We start from the raw sequence: 12,925 nt of genomic DNA on the forward strand, positions 1-12,925 counted from the left end.
CATCATTTTCCAGTGGTCCAATATCTGCTCTCACCTCTCTTTTACATTTTATGTATCTGAACTTCTGGTATCCTCTTTAATATTATTGGCTAGCTTACCTTCATATTCCATCTTTTCTTTCTTTATGACATTTTGTTGCCTCTGTCGGCTTTTAAAAGCATCCCAATCCACTCACCCCACTAATTTTTGCTCCATTATATACCCTTTCTTTGGCTTTTATGTTGGTCTTGACTTGCTAGCCATGGTTGTCTTATCTTTCCTTTAGAATACTTCTCCGGGATGTATATATCCTGTGCCTTCCAAATTCCTTCCAGAAATTCCAGCCATTGCAGCTGTGCCATCATCCCTGCTGGTGTTCTTTTCTAATCAAATCTGGCCAGCTCCTCTCTCATGCCTCTGTAATTCCCTTTATTCCACTGCTCTACTGATACATTCTGACTTTAGCTTATTCTTCTCAAATTTCAGGGTAAATTCGATTATATTATGATCACTTGTCTCTAAGGGTTCTTTTACCTTAAGCTCCCTAATCAATTCCGGTTCATAGCACAACACCCAATCCAGAACAGCTGATCCCCTCGTGAGCTCAACTACAAGCTGCTCTAAAAAGCCATCTTGTAGGCACGCTAGAAATTCCCCCTTCTGGAATCCAGCACTAACCTGATTTTTCTAATCTACCTGCATGTTGAAGTTCTCCCCCCCCCCCCCACCAATAACTATTGTAACATTGCCGTTTTGGTGTGCATTTTCTATCTCCTGTTGTAATTTGTATACCACGTCCTTAGTGCTGTTTGGGGTCTGTATACAACTCCCATCAAGGTCTTTTAACCCTTGCAGTTCTTCAGCTCTATCCACAAATAATTCTACATCTTCTGACCCTATGTCACCTCTTTCTAATGATTTGATTTCATTTTTCTTTACCAACAGAGCAATGCCATCCCCTCTGCCTTCCTGTCTGTCCTTTCAATACAATGTGTATCCTTGGATGTTAAGCCTCCAGCTATAATCTTCCATCAACCATGATTCAGTGATACCTACAACATCATACCTGCCAATCTGTAACTGTGCTTTATTCCATAAACTGTGCGGATTCAAATATAACACCTGCAGTCCTGAATTCATCTTTTTCGATTTTGTCCACCTTTTATGTTGCAGCCCATCCTGTTGAATGCAATTCTGCCCTATCAGCAGCCTCTCCTCACTCTACATTGCCTCTGTTTGTAATCCAGCTATCTCATCTTCAACACTACCATCCATTTTTCCTACGATACTCCTTGCATTGAAATATATGCAGCTCAGGACTCCAGTCGCACCATGTTCAACTTATTGATTCCTAACTTTGAGGTCTTACCAACATCTGCCTCCACAATCTCTTATGCCCTCCCTCCTACACCAATTCCTTAGCCTGAAGGTTCTACCCTTTAACTTAGCCCATAACTCCCTGAACTTCCTGTCAGAACCTCATCACTCGTCCTACCCATGTCATTGGTACCTACATGGACCACAACTTCTGGCAGTTCACCTTCCTACTTAAGAATGCTGAGCACTTGATCCGAGATATCCTGGCACCTGAGAATCAATATACCATCTGGGAATCTCATTCTCACCCACAGAACCTTCTGTCCATTCCTTACCTAACAAATCCCCCATCACCACAATGTGTCTGTTCTCCCCAATTCCCTTTGAGTCATCAGAATCAGTCATAGAGGCAGACTCAGTGCCAGAGACCCGAACACTGTGACTGTTAAGTCATTCCCCCCAGCTGCCCCCACCCACATCCTGACAGTATAAAAAATGATATACCTTTTGTTGAGGGGTTGGCCATGGGGGTGTTCTGCACTGGCTCCTTAACCCCTTTCTCCTTCCAGACTGTCACCCAGTTTCCTGCATCCTGCACCTTGGGCGTAACTACCTCTCTGCATGTCCAATCTATCATCCCCTCAGCCTCCCAAATGATCTGGAATTCTTTCAGTTTCAGCTCCAACTCTTTATTGTGGATCATTGGAAGTTGCTGCTGGATGCACTTCTCGCAGTTGTAGTCATTGGGAACACTGGAAGTCTCCCTGCGTTCCCACATCCAACAAGAGGAGCATTCAGTTATCTTGCCTGGCATCTCTGCTGTCTTAGCTGAGCAGATATAAAGAAGGGAAGGGAAGAAAAACTTAACCTTGGGCTCTTCTTTCCTTTGCTTTCTCTGACTGAAGCCTCTCTTCATGGATGCCTTGAAGAGCTAAAGCCTCAAGATCACCACTCTGACTCTGTCCATTCAGACGACAGCTGCTGCGATAGCCACTGTGCTTGCCCCTGCCTTCCTTTAATATGCTCTTGCTAACCAATACCAAACAGCAATTGGTCTCTGGTCAAAGTTCTTTATCGCTACAGCATTATTCTGGCAAGGAGGTTTGCTAGTGCTACTTGGGAAGGTTAAACTAGTTTGACAGGAGAATGGAACCAGAACACCAGGTCAGAAAGTGGAAGGATGGAGAGAAAGGTGGATATCAGGACTATTAAAAACAGGCAAGAGCAAGGTAATAGATACAATAGGACAAATAGTTTGAAGTATATGTATTTTAAAACTAGCAGTTTTGTGGTTAAAAGTGATGAACTTAGAGCATGGATCAGTGCATGAAATTATGATGTAGCCATTACAGAGACTTGGTTGTGAGAAGAACAAAATGGGTGCTTTATGTCCCAAAGATTTGATGTTTTAGAAAATATAGAGAGGGAGTTAATCAGGGACAGTATCACAGCTGCACTCAGAGGGCCATAAGAGAGGGCTCATCCACTGAGTTTATGTGGGTTGAACTGAAAAATAGGAATAATCACTGATGGGATTGTACTACAAACCCTGTGATAGCCACTGGGACACTGAAGAACAGATATGCAAGAAGATTAAGGAAAAGTGAACAAACAATAGGATTGTTCTCATGGGGACTTTAATTTCCCTATACAAATAGGGACTTTCTGTTGCAACAGGTTTAGATGGGGCAGAATTTGGTGCATCCAGGAGGGTTTCTTAATTCAATATGTAAATAGTACAACAAGAGGAGGGGCTGTACTGGATCTGATGTTGTGTAATGAGTCTAGCCAGGTGACTGACCTTTCAGTGGGTGAGCAATTAGAGAACAGTTTCCACAATTCCTCAAGTTTCATGATAGCTATAGATAAGGATAAGTATAGACCTTAAGGGAGAGTATTAATTTGGAGTGACAAATTATGAGAACATTAGGGAAGAACAAGGGAGAGTTAATTAGGAACAGCCATATTTAGGCAAGTGCACAGTTGATGTGCGGAGGATGTTTAAAGACAAACTGCACAGAATACAGGGCAGGTAGTTCAAGTCAGAAGGAAGGACAAGAATGGCAAGGTAAGGGAAACTTGGATGTCAAGAGTGGTGATGAATTTAGGAAGGAAAGATATGTACATAAAGCTTAGGAAACTAGAATCAAACAGAAACCTTGAGAATTATATAAAAAAAAGCCAGAAAAGAACTCAAGAAGGGAATTAGGAAAGTCAAGGCATTCTATTTCTATATCATGAGCAAGATTATAACTAGAGAGAGAGTAGGACCACGCAAAGATGGGGGGTGGAAACGCTTGGATGTGGAGGATGTGGGTGTGGTCCTTAATGAGTACATCGATATTTACCAAGGATAAGGGCATGGAAGATAGGGAGATCAGTGCTGAGCAGATTAATATATTATGGTCATTTTGAAGTAAAGGAGAAGGCCGTGTTGACTTGGAGCATTAATTTGGATAAGTTCCCTGAGCCGGGTGTGATATACCCCAGGTTATTGATAGGTAAGAGAAGAGAAGGCTCGGGCCTTGACCAATACCTTTGTGTCTGACCTAGCCACAGGTGAGATTCTGAAGAACTGGTGAGGAGCTAATGTACCATTATTCAAGAAAGAGACTAGGGATAATTTTGAAATCTATAGACCAGTGAGTCCACGAAAGTGGTAGGGAAGTTACTGGAGAGAATTACTAGAGATAGGAAGACTAGCAAAGAATACAGTGGGATATAGATCAGTTGCAGATATGGGTGGAGAAATGGCAGATGGAGTTTAACCCAGACAAATGTGAAGTCTTGCACCTTGGTGGGTCAAATGTAAAGAGACAGTACACTGTTAAGGGCAAGACCTTTAGCGGTGTTGATGAGCAGAGGATCTTGGAGTCCAAGTTCATAGCTTCCTGAAGGTGGCTACACATATTGGTAGGGTGGTTAAGGAGGTATATGGCATGCTTGTCTTTATTAGTCAAGGGATTGAATTCAAAAGTCAGGAAGTTGTGTTGCAACTTTATAAAACTCTAGTTAGGGCACATCCGGAGTATCACATACAGTTCTGGTAGCCTCATTATAGGAAAGATGTTGATGCTTTGGAGAGGATCCAGAAAAGGTTGACCAGGAAGTTGCCTGGATTAGAGGGCATATGCTATAATGAGAGTTTGCACAAACTTGTTTTTTTTTTCTGGAGCGGCTGAGGGAAGGTCTGATAGGGGTTTATAAGGTTATGAGAGGCATAGATAGAGAAGGCAAACAGTATATTTTTCCTAGGGTTGAAATGTCTAATATCAGAGGGCATGCATGTAAGGTGAAAGGGTGTATTTTCAATAGAGATGTGAGGGACAAGTTTTTTACACAGTGGTGAGTGCCTAAAATGCATTGCCTTTTGTGGTGGTGGAAGCAGATGCATTGGAGATTTTTAAGAGATGTGCATGAATGTGAGGGAAATGGATCGGAACATCATTGTGGCAAAGGGCCCGTTCCTGTGCTGTGCAGCCCTGTTCTGTATGTTCTATACTTAACATAACAAACCATTGTTACTTTTTTTATAATAACATTTTACATGACTCAGTCAAATTATATTTGACAATGGTTCACTTGCTTAAGCTGCTCTGAGCCTCAATTCCCACAATGGCTACCTTTATTTAACTCATTCTTGGCAGGTGGACTTTGACTTCTGAATATTTAACAGATTCGGTCGCTTCAACAGCTGGTACCTTTTTTAATCCTTCTCCAACTTTCCATCTCTACAATGCTGCTTTATATTGAGAAAGGGTTTTTAATTTTAATATTATACAAATAACTTGAAGTTTAGAGTCAACTGTAAATCAGCACTTGTTGATTCTACCTGAAACTGCCTGTTTGCTTGATCTTGTGTAATTGTTGCTTCATGCAACACCCTCTATTGGGAGACAGGATCCTCTCAGAGCAAGCCAACCAAGAGCCTTAGATAATCAGATTGTAGAATCTTGATGAAATTTAGAGTATAACCTAGGAAAATGAGAGTTAGAATATGTAAATAAAGGTATGACTATATACAGAAAGCAAATAATGATGTGATTGACAGGAATCACATAGAAAAGTTTTTACTATTTTAACTCCCAACTTTAAAATCCAAAGAAATTATTCTCTGGTCTCTGAAAGTAAATATTCTATTGTCCTGTTTCTCAACAAATCTTGGTGTTAAAACCTTTCAAACTAATAGATGAGTAGTAATTTTTTTTGGCATTCGTTGTTCTATAATTTCATCCCCGTTAGGTATTTTTGGGCTGGGCCTACTGTTAGGGTTCAAAGTAAATTTATTATTAAAATATGGACTGTATACTGTTAAGGCTCCAAAAGTAAACCATTAATTACAGGCCGGTGAACCTGACATCAGTAGCAGGTAAATTATTGGAAGATGGTCTGAGAGATCGGATATACAAGTATTTGGACAGCCAAGGGCTGATTAAGGATAGTCAGCATGGCTTTGTGCATGGTAGATCGTGTTTAACGAATCTTGTAAAGTTTTTCGAGGAGGTTACCAAGAAAGTAGATGAAGGAAAGGCTGTGGATGTTGTCTACATGGACTTTAGTAAGGCCTTTGACAAGGTCCCACATGGGAGGTTAGTTCAGAAGGTTCAGACGCTAGGTATCCATGAAGAGGTTGTAAACTGGATTCGAAATTGGCTGTGTGGGAGAAGACAGAGAGTGGTAGTGGATGATTGCTTCTTAGACTGGAGGCCTGTGAATAGTGGTGGCCTCAGGGATCTGTGCTGGGACCATTGTTGTTTGTTGTCTATATCAATGATCTAGATGATAATGTAGTAAATTGGATCAGCAAGTTTGCAGATGACACTAAGCTTGGAGGCATTGTGGACAGCGAGGAAGGCTTTCAAAGCTTGCAGAGGGATCTGGAGTATTGAGTATAGGAGTTGGGATGTTATGGTGAAGTTGTATAAGACATTAGTGAGGCTAAATTTGCAGTATTGTGTGCAGTTTTGGTCACCTAATTTTAGGAAGGATATCAGTAAGATAGAAGGAGTGCAGAGAAGATTTACTAGGATGTTGCTGGGTGTTCAGGATTTGAGTTACAGGGAATGATTGAACAGGTTAGGACTTTATTCCTTGCAGCATAGAAGAATGAGGGGGGATTTGATAGAGGTTTACAAAATTATGAGGGGTATAGACAAAGTAAATGCAAGTAGGCTCTTTCCACTTAGATTTGGAGAGATAAATATGAGAGGACATGGCTTTAGGGTGAAAGAGGAAAGGTTTAGGGGGAACATTAGGGGGAACTTCTTCACTCAGAGCGTGGTGGAATGTGGAACGAGCTGCCATCTGATGTGGTAAATGTGGGCTTACTGTTAAGTTTTAAGAATAAATTGGACAGATACATGGATGGGAGAGGTCTGGAGGGATATGGACAGGGTGCAGGTCAATGGGACTAGCGGAATAAAGTTTCGGCACAGACTAGAAGGGCAGAATGGCCTGTTTTCTGTGCTGTAATGTTCCATGGTATATGTTACAATTTTCTCTGCAGGCATTTACAATAACAAGAAATACAATATAAATTACATCAAAATATACAGAAAGACTGATAATGTGCAAAAGAAGACAAATTGGGCAAATAAAAAATACAATGCTGAGAACATTAGATGTAAAATGAGTCTGCACATCATAGAATCAGTTCAGAGTAGTGATTGAAGTTATCAATGCCAATTCACAATCTTGATGGTTGTGGGGTAATAACTGTTCTTGAACCTGGTAGTGTGGGACCTAAGGCTTCTGTACATCTCCTGCCCAGTGGTGATAGTGAGAATAGAGCAGGGCCGGAATAGTGGGATTCTTTGATGATCGGTGTTATGGTAGTGCTCCATGTAAATGCATTCAGTATTGGGAAGGACTTTGCCTATAATGGACTGGGCTTTGTCCACCACTTTCTATTCCTGTGCATTGATGTTGCCATACCTGGTCGTCTTGGTTAGCCACACACTCTCTACTGTGTATCTATAGAAGTTTGTCACAGTTTTTGACAAGCTGAATATACTCAAGCTTCTAAAAAAGTAGAGGCACTGTCATGCCTTATTTGTGATGACATCAAAGTGTTGGTCCCAGGACAGATCCTCTGATTTATTAATACCAATGAATTAAGCCAAGGCCGAGGAATGCCAAGGGTCATGATATTGTGAAGCTTTTTGAAAAGCAGTACATTTCAGACTACAGCTTAGAGAGAGTTACATGGATTTTTCCTGCCTCAAAGTTCAAGTTCACAACACATTTATTATCAAAGTATGTATGGAGTGTACAATCTTGAGATCCATCTTCTTGCAGACAGCTACAAAACAAAGAATCACCATGGAACCCATTTAAAGAAAACCCCCACACATGACCAAACGTGAAAAAAGAACAAATGGCACAACAGCAAAAAGTGAACAAATGACCCACAAAACATTAAACATCAAACTGTATAGTCCCCAGAAGTATGTCCACAGCCGTGGGGGTGGGGGTGGGGGGGTGTGAATAAACACAGTCCAGGAGCCGACTTTTATCTCCATGACTAAGCACGTCAGCTATAAACAGCCTGAAAACTGCTTTAATACTCAATTTCAGAAGAATTGAAGAAGTTACAAGTTTCTTAATTTTATCTGTTAATTTAAATGTAATTGGCATTAAATTTATAAAACAGTTGTTAAATATTCACTGTTTTTGACAGTTGCAGTTATGGCTTAACCTGTTTTTAAAGAATTTGAGTGAGATTCTGGTCACCTCATCGTATGAAGGGTGTGGTGGCTTTGGAGAGGGATCAGAAGAGATTTATCAGGTTGCTTCCTGGATTTGAGGGCATGTGCTATGAGGAAAGGTTGGATAGTTCCCATGGTATATGGCTCCAAAATAGGCTATAATCCAGTATATGTTACTCAGAGGACTCAACAACAACAACAATGCCCATACATATGATTTTTCCACTCTTGTTAATGCTAGTCAGCCTCAAACCTTTAATTTACAATTTTCTGTTATAGAATAAATGTCGCGATTTTAATATTCTAATTTGCATATTGTCCTATCAGCTCAAGCTTCCCTGATTTTGTATCCTTCTCCAGCCTTCCAATATTTCAAAGAATTCAGTGTGGCTCCAATACTGGCCTTCCATCCTCGTCTGCCTCTCATAATTTTATAAACTTCTATCAGATCTCCCTTCAGCCTTCAACACACTGGAGAAAACAATCAAGTTTGCGTAATCTCCCCTTATACATGTAGCTAATATTTTCTAATTCAGTAAACGTCCTGATGAACCCTGTCTGCCCCCTCTCCAAAGCCACCATATCCTTCCTGCAATGCAGTGACCAGAATTGCATACAGTACTCCAAACATGGCCTAAGCAAACGTTCATAAATCTTTTTTTAACATGGTACCCCATCTGATGAAGGCAAGAATACCAACTTCTTTGTCTTGTTGAAGGGTCTCAGCCCGAAACGTCAAGTGTTTATTTCCCTCCAAAGATACGGCCTGATCTGCTGAGTTCCTCTTGCATTTGTGTGATGCTCAAGATTTCATATTCAGATTTATCACATGTACTGTATATCGAAACATACAATGATGTGTCATTTGTGTTGACATCCAACGTACCCAAAGGATGTGCTGGGGACAACCTGCAAGTGATGCCACACATTCCAGCGCCAATGTAGCACGTTCACAATGTTCAACAGGCCAATACAAGCAACACAACAGCCATAAAACATAACACGAACACAGCAAAACAAGCCCCTTTCAAATGTCCCTCCCACACATCCACTCACACACAAAGACAAGCCTCCAACCCTAGGACAGGCTGCCTCTGGGCCTTCAGTCCCTAACCCTGGACTCTTAGACATCGGACTTCACCAATCTCTGGATATCGATCCCAGGACTCACTGGTCATGGGATTTACCTTCAGGTCTTGGCTTTATGGCTTGCATGGACCTCTGACCCTGGTGATCAGGGGAGAAGGTAACACCAGCCTTTGTGACTCCTTCAGTCGTCTACCTCCAGACTCACCAGGCTCTGATCTTTAACCTTTGGCTTTGCCCTCTAGACTTTGCTGCCATCAAGGTATCAACCCCCAGGGATTGTCGATCACAGGTTTGACTGTTGGGCCTTGATCCCAGAACACGTATGGACCTCTAACCCTGATGAGCTGGGGAGTCATCGGCCCTTCTGATTCCTGCTCATACAGACTTCTGACCCAAGGATTGTGAGTCTCCTCAGTACCTGCAGTCTTGTCCTCTGGGATCACTGATCTTCAATTGTGGAACGTGGAGTGCTTGACCTGGTCACCAAACACCAGCTCGTGTTCAGACTCTTTGTTTCCAGCACTTGCAGAATCTCTTGTTTCTCAGTATACATATGTACCAATGTACTTCAGAAAGGAGAAGACCCTATTCCTGAAGGCTTAGAGGGACCACGCCCCAGGGTGTCGCTATGGATAGAGGGAAGACGATGATTGGTTAATGACCCTGGAAGTCATGGAGGCATTGTCTGGGCACCCAGCATGTCGAGTTGCTTCTGAGGACGTGTGTAGCAGCCTTGAGCCAGTACCGAATTTAAACGAGACCCAGCGGTGGTACGGCTTGGGGAAAGTAGCTGAGGGTGAGACCCTCTTAGTAGATGCTCCAAACTACCACGAGGGAGGGGAGTTGACTGCTGAAGACACCTCAGTGAGAGAGAGGTCACAGCAACTGGACCCTAGCGGCGTGGAAGATGAAGGCAGCGTGTGTGTGGATTATGCAATGTGGTTTAATGTGCTGCATCTGAGGAGTGGATGTTGCCAGATCCTGAGGAGAGCGGCTGTTGAGCTGAAGATGGCCGTTACTAGTTCCCTAGGATTCTTCCGATCCGAAAAGATGCCCAAGGGCATATCCGGAGCCCCTGCATCCTTCCTGCGGGGCATGAGGAAGACCATGGGGGAAGTGAAGGTGTGTGGAGTTTTGACATATGTGGATGACTGCCTAGAGCTTGGATTCACCTGGGGGGACTAGGAGGCGAGGCAAGTGGCTGAGCCCGGGCGACCAAAGCGAAGTGTCAAATGTGGAGGAGTTTTTGGCCGGAGAAATTTGGTGCAATGTGAGAAAAATGACCCGACATACCAGTTGAACTTCCTGGTGTTGGGACAGACGGTGGTGGACCGGGGGATGGAAACCCAGTTTCTCAATCTGAATGAGACACAGGGAAGCGAGGGGATTTGCACCACACTGCGGTCATGTACTGATGAATTAATCCAGCGAGAAGAAACAATGACCCACCTTCGAAGGGATCAGCAGAAACTCAAGACATCCATTCAGAACAGATTGGAAGACTTACAAGTTGGGGAAGATCAAGGAAGTGTTCTGACTAAGATCAACAGAAAACCGAGAGCCCAGGGAGGGGAGTTTGACTACACTCCTGAGGAGGGGAAGAAATGGAGGACAGATCTCGGAAAAGGGAGGCGGATGCTTGAAAGGAACCTGAAGATGACTGTCGCAAGTTTAAATGAAGTGGAAAAACTGAAAGTTGATCTGGAAGATGTCCTCAGGAAGAAACCACCGGAGGCTGAACGTCCTTTAACTGCTGCTTTTCAGGTCAGGGTGGAAGAAGCTGGTGGGGTAACTGCGTCCCAGATTGAGATGGCCTGGAATCCTGTGTCAGAACTGCTGAGGCTGTGGCGAGAGTTGAAGGAGTCCCCGAAGAAGCTGACGTCTCGACTGCAGGAGGCTGAAGGGGTTGCCTCGGCTAAATGTTTCAGTTTGGAGAAACTCAAACAGCAGCTACCGATCGAAGGAATCAGGAAGGATACGGATTCAAAGGATGATGTGCTGCACCTGTGGTACATGCTGCCTTTCGCTAACTTCCCCGTGATTGAGGAAGAGACCTTTGGCCCTTCTCCCACTGAGTCAGGTGTAGTGGGGATGGCTAGCTGTGGGCAGACTGAGTTACGGCAGGATCAGGAAGGAGGAGAGGCGGGGCCCCGGACACGGGACAGGGGGCTCCGAGCTGTAGTGGTGGCCTGAGTGAGAGAGGAGTTGGCAAGCAGGCCCGAGGTATCCCTAGTAGTGTCTGAGCCTTTTGGGTTTAGGTGAGGGGGTACGGAGGTCTCAGAGGGTTAAGAAGCTCTCAGATAGGTTGGCCTATGTAGCGCCCGTGGGACGGGAGTGAGGTCCACTGTTTGGGGAGCACTGTCACTGTGTGTATCTGTGTATGTGTGTGTTGTGTGTCTGCAGGACTGGTTGGCGAGTTATTTAGAAGTCATGAGGACATGACTTTATTTGGTGGGGGGAGAGTGTAAGGGGGTTTCGACTTTTACGTTACTGCGGAGGCTAATTAAAATGGTGTCTTTGTTATGTTAATATGGGGAATGCGGCTTTGTTGTGTTAAACGCTGAGAAAGTTTGTGCTAGCAGCTTGTTTTGGTTTAGAGGGTGATAAGAGAGTGTTTTTAACCAATTGGGATAGTTGTTATGGTTTTGGTGTGTTTGAAGATACTGTATGTGCGGGGTTTTGGGGGAGAAGGTGGGAGAGCGAGACAGAGGATGGATGATGTTCTGTGATGTCCACTAACGGGGTCGGACCCCGAGGAGGGCGTTCGGCGAGGAGACGGACTCGTGTGGAGCGTCTGGTCAACCACCGTTGGTGATCCCAGGCAGCTGGTCGAGGTGGTCCAAGGGGTCGCAGGGTGAAGTAGAAGGTCCTTGAGTTCCAACGGTTTTGTGCACGAAGAGATTGAACTTGGTAAGTGTGGCGCCTTTTATTTTCCTTTTATATTTTATTCTCTCTTAATTATATAGTTCCAGTAATATCTATAAACTGTAAATCATTTAATTGCATCTGGTGTATTGTCTGTTATTTGGGCGGCATAGGGTACCTCACACAGCATCCACACAAACTAATTATCCAGTTTGGTGGGGCCGAGGCTGTTTCCCTAGACGACAGCGAGCCGAACGACCCTGAGGGTGGCCGGGGGGGGGGGGGGGCTACACCTAGTGTTGTCACTTTGAGGGAGCTGCCTAGAAATCCCAGTGTTGTTTTTCTTCAATGTTATGTGTTGAAAATCCATTTAAAACTAAGGAAATCACTTCTGCAACAATTTGAGTCTAATGCCAATCAGAAAATTCAACTGGCACTTTTAGCGGCAAGTCTCCTTTGTTAATCTGATCTCCGGCACCCAGTTAGTCTTTGGAAAATCTGGAACGGGAGTTAATGGGAGGTGGCCAAAGGTGATCTGACAGGAACAAATTGCATTTTTTTCCTTTTAAAATACCGTTTCACCATGGATTAAAGCATCAAATTTCGTACAAGCAGAGTCTCATCATTAACATTTCCAATTTAACCCATTTTTACTATTACAATAGTCATATTAGTGATACAATGTTCTGCCTTGCTCTCATCTCCGCCACTGCTAGATTGGCAGTAATAACTGAATTCCACCAGTGTCAGTAAAGTAAGTTGTTTAAATGAGAAGTGGTCCTGGGTTGAGAACATGAGGGTGGTGAGAGCATGGAACAAGCTGCCAGCAGAAGTGATGGATACAGGTTCAATTTCAACACTTAAGCGAAATTTGGATAACTACATGGATTTTGTTAACTACTTGGCGTGCCTCCAAAAATAATACAGACCAATTCTACTGCAGCCAGTTCCCTTCACATGATGGAAAT

The sequence above is a fragment of the Mobula hypostoma genome, chromosome 7 (assembly GCF_963921235.1).
Source record: "Mobula hypostoma chromosome 7, sMobHyp1.1, whole genome shotgun sequence".
NCBI classification, from domain to species: Eukaryota; Metazoa; Chordata; class Chondrichthyes; order Myliobatiformes; family Myliobatidae; genus Mobula; species Mobula hypostoma.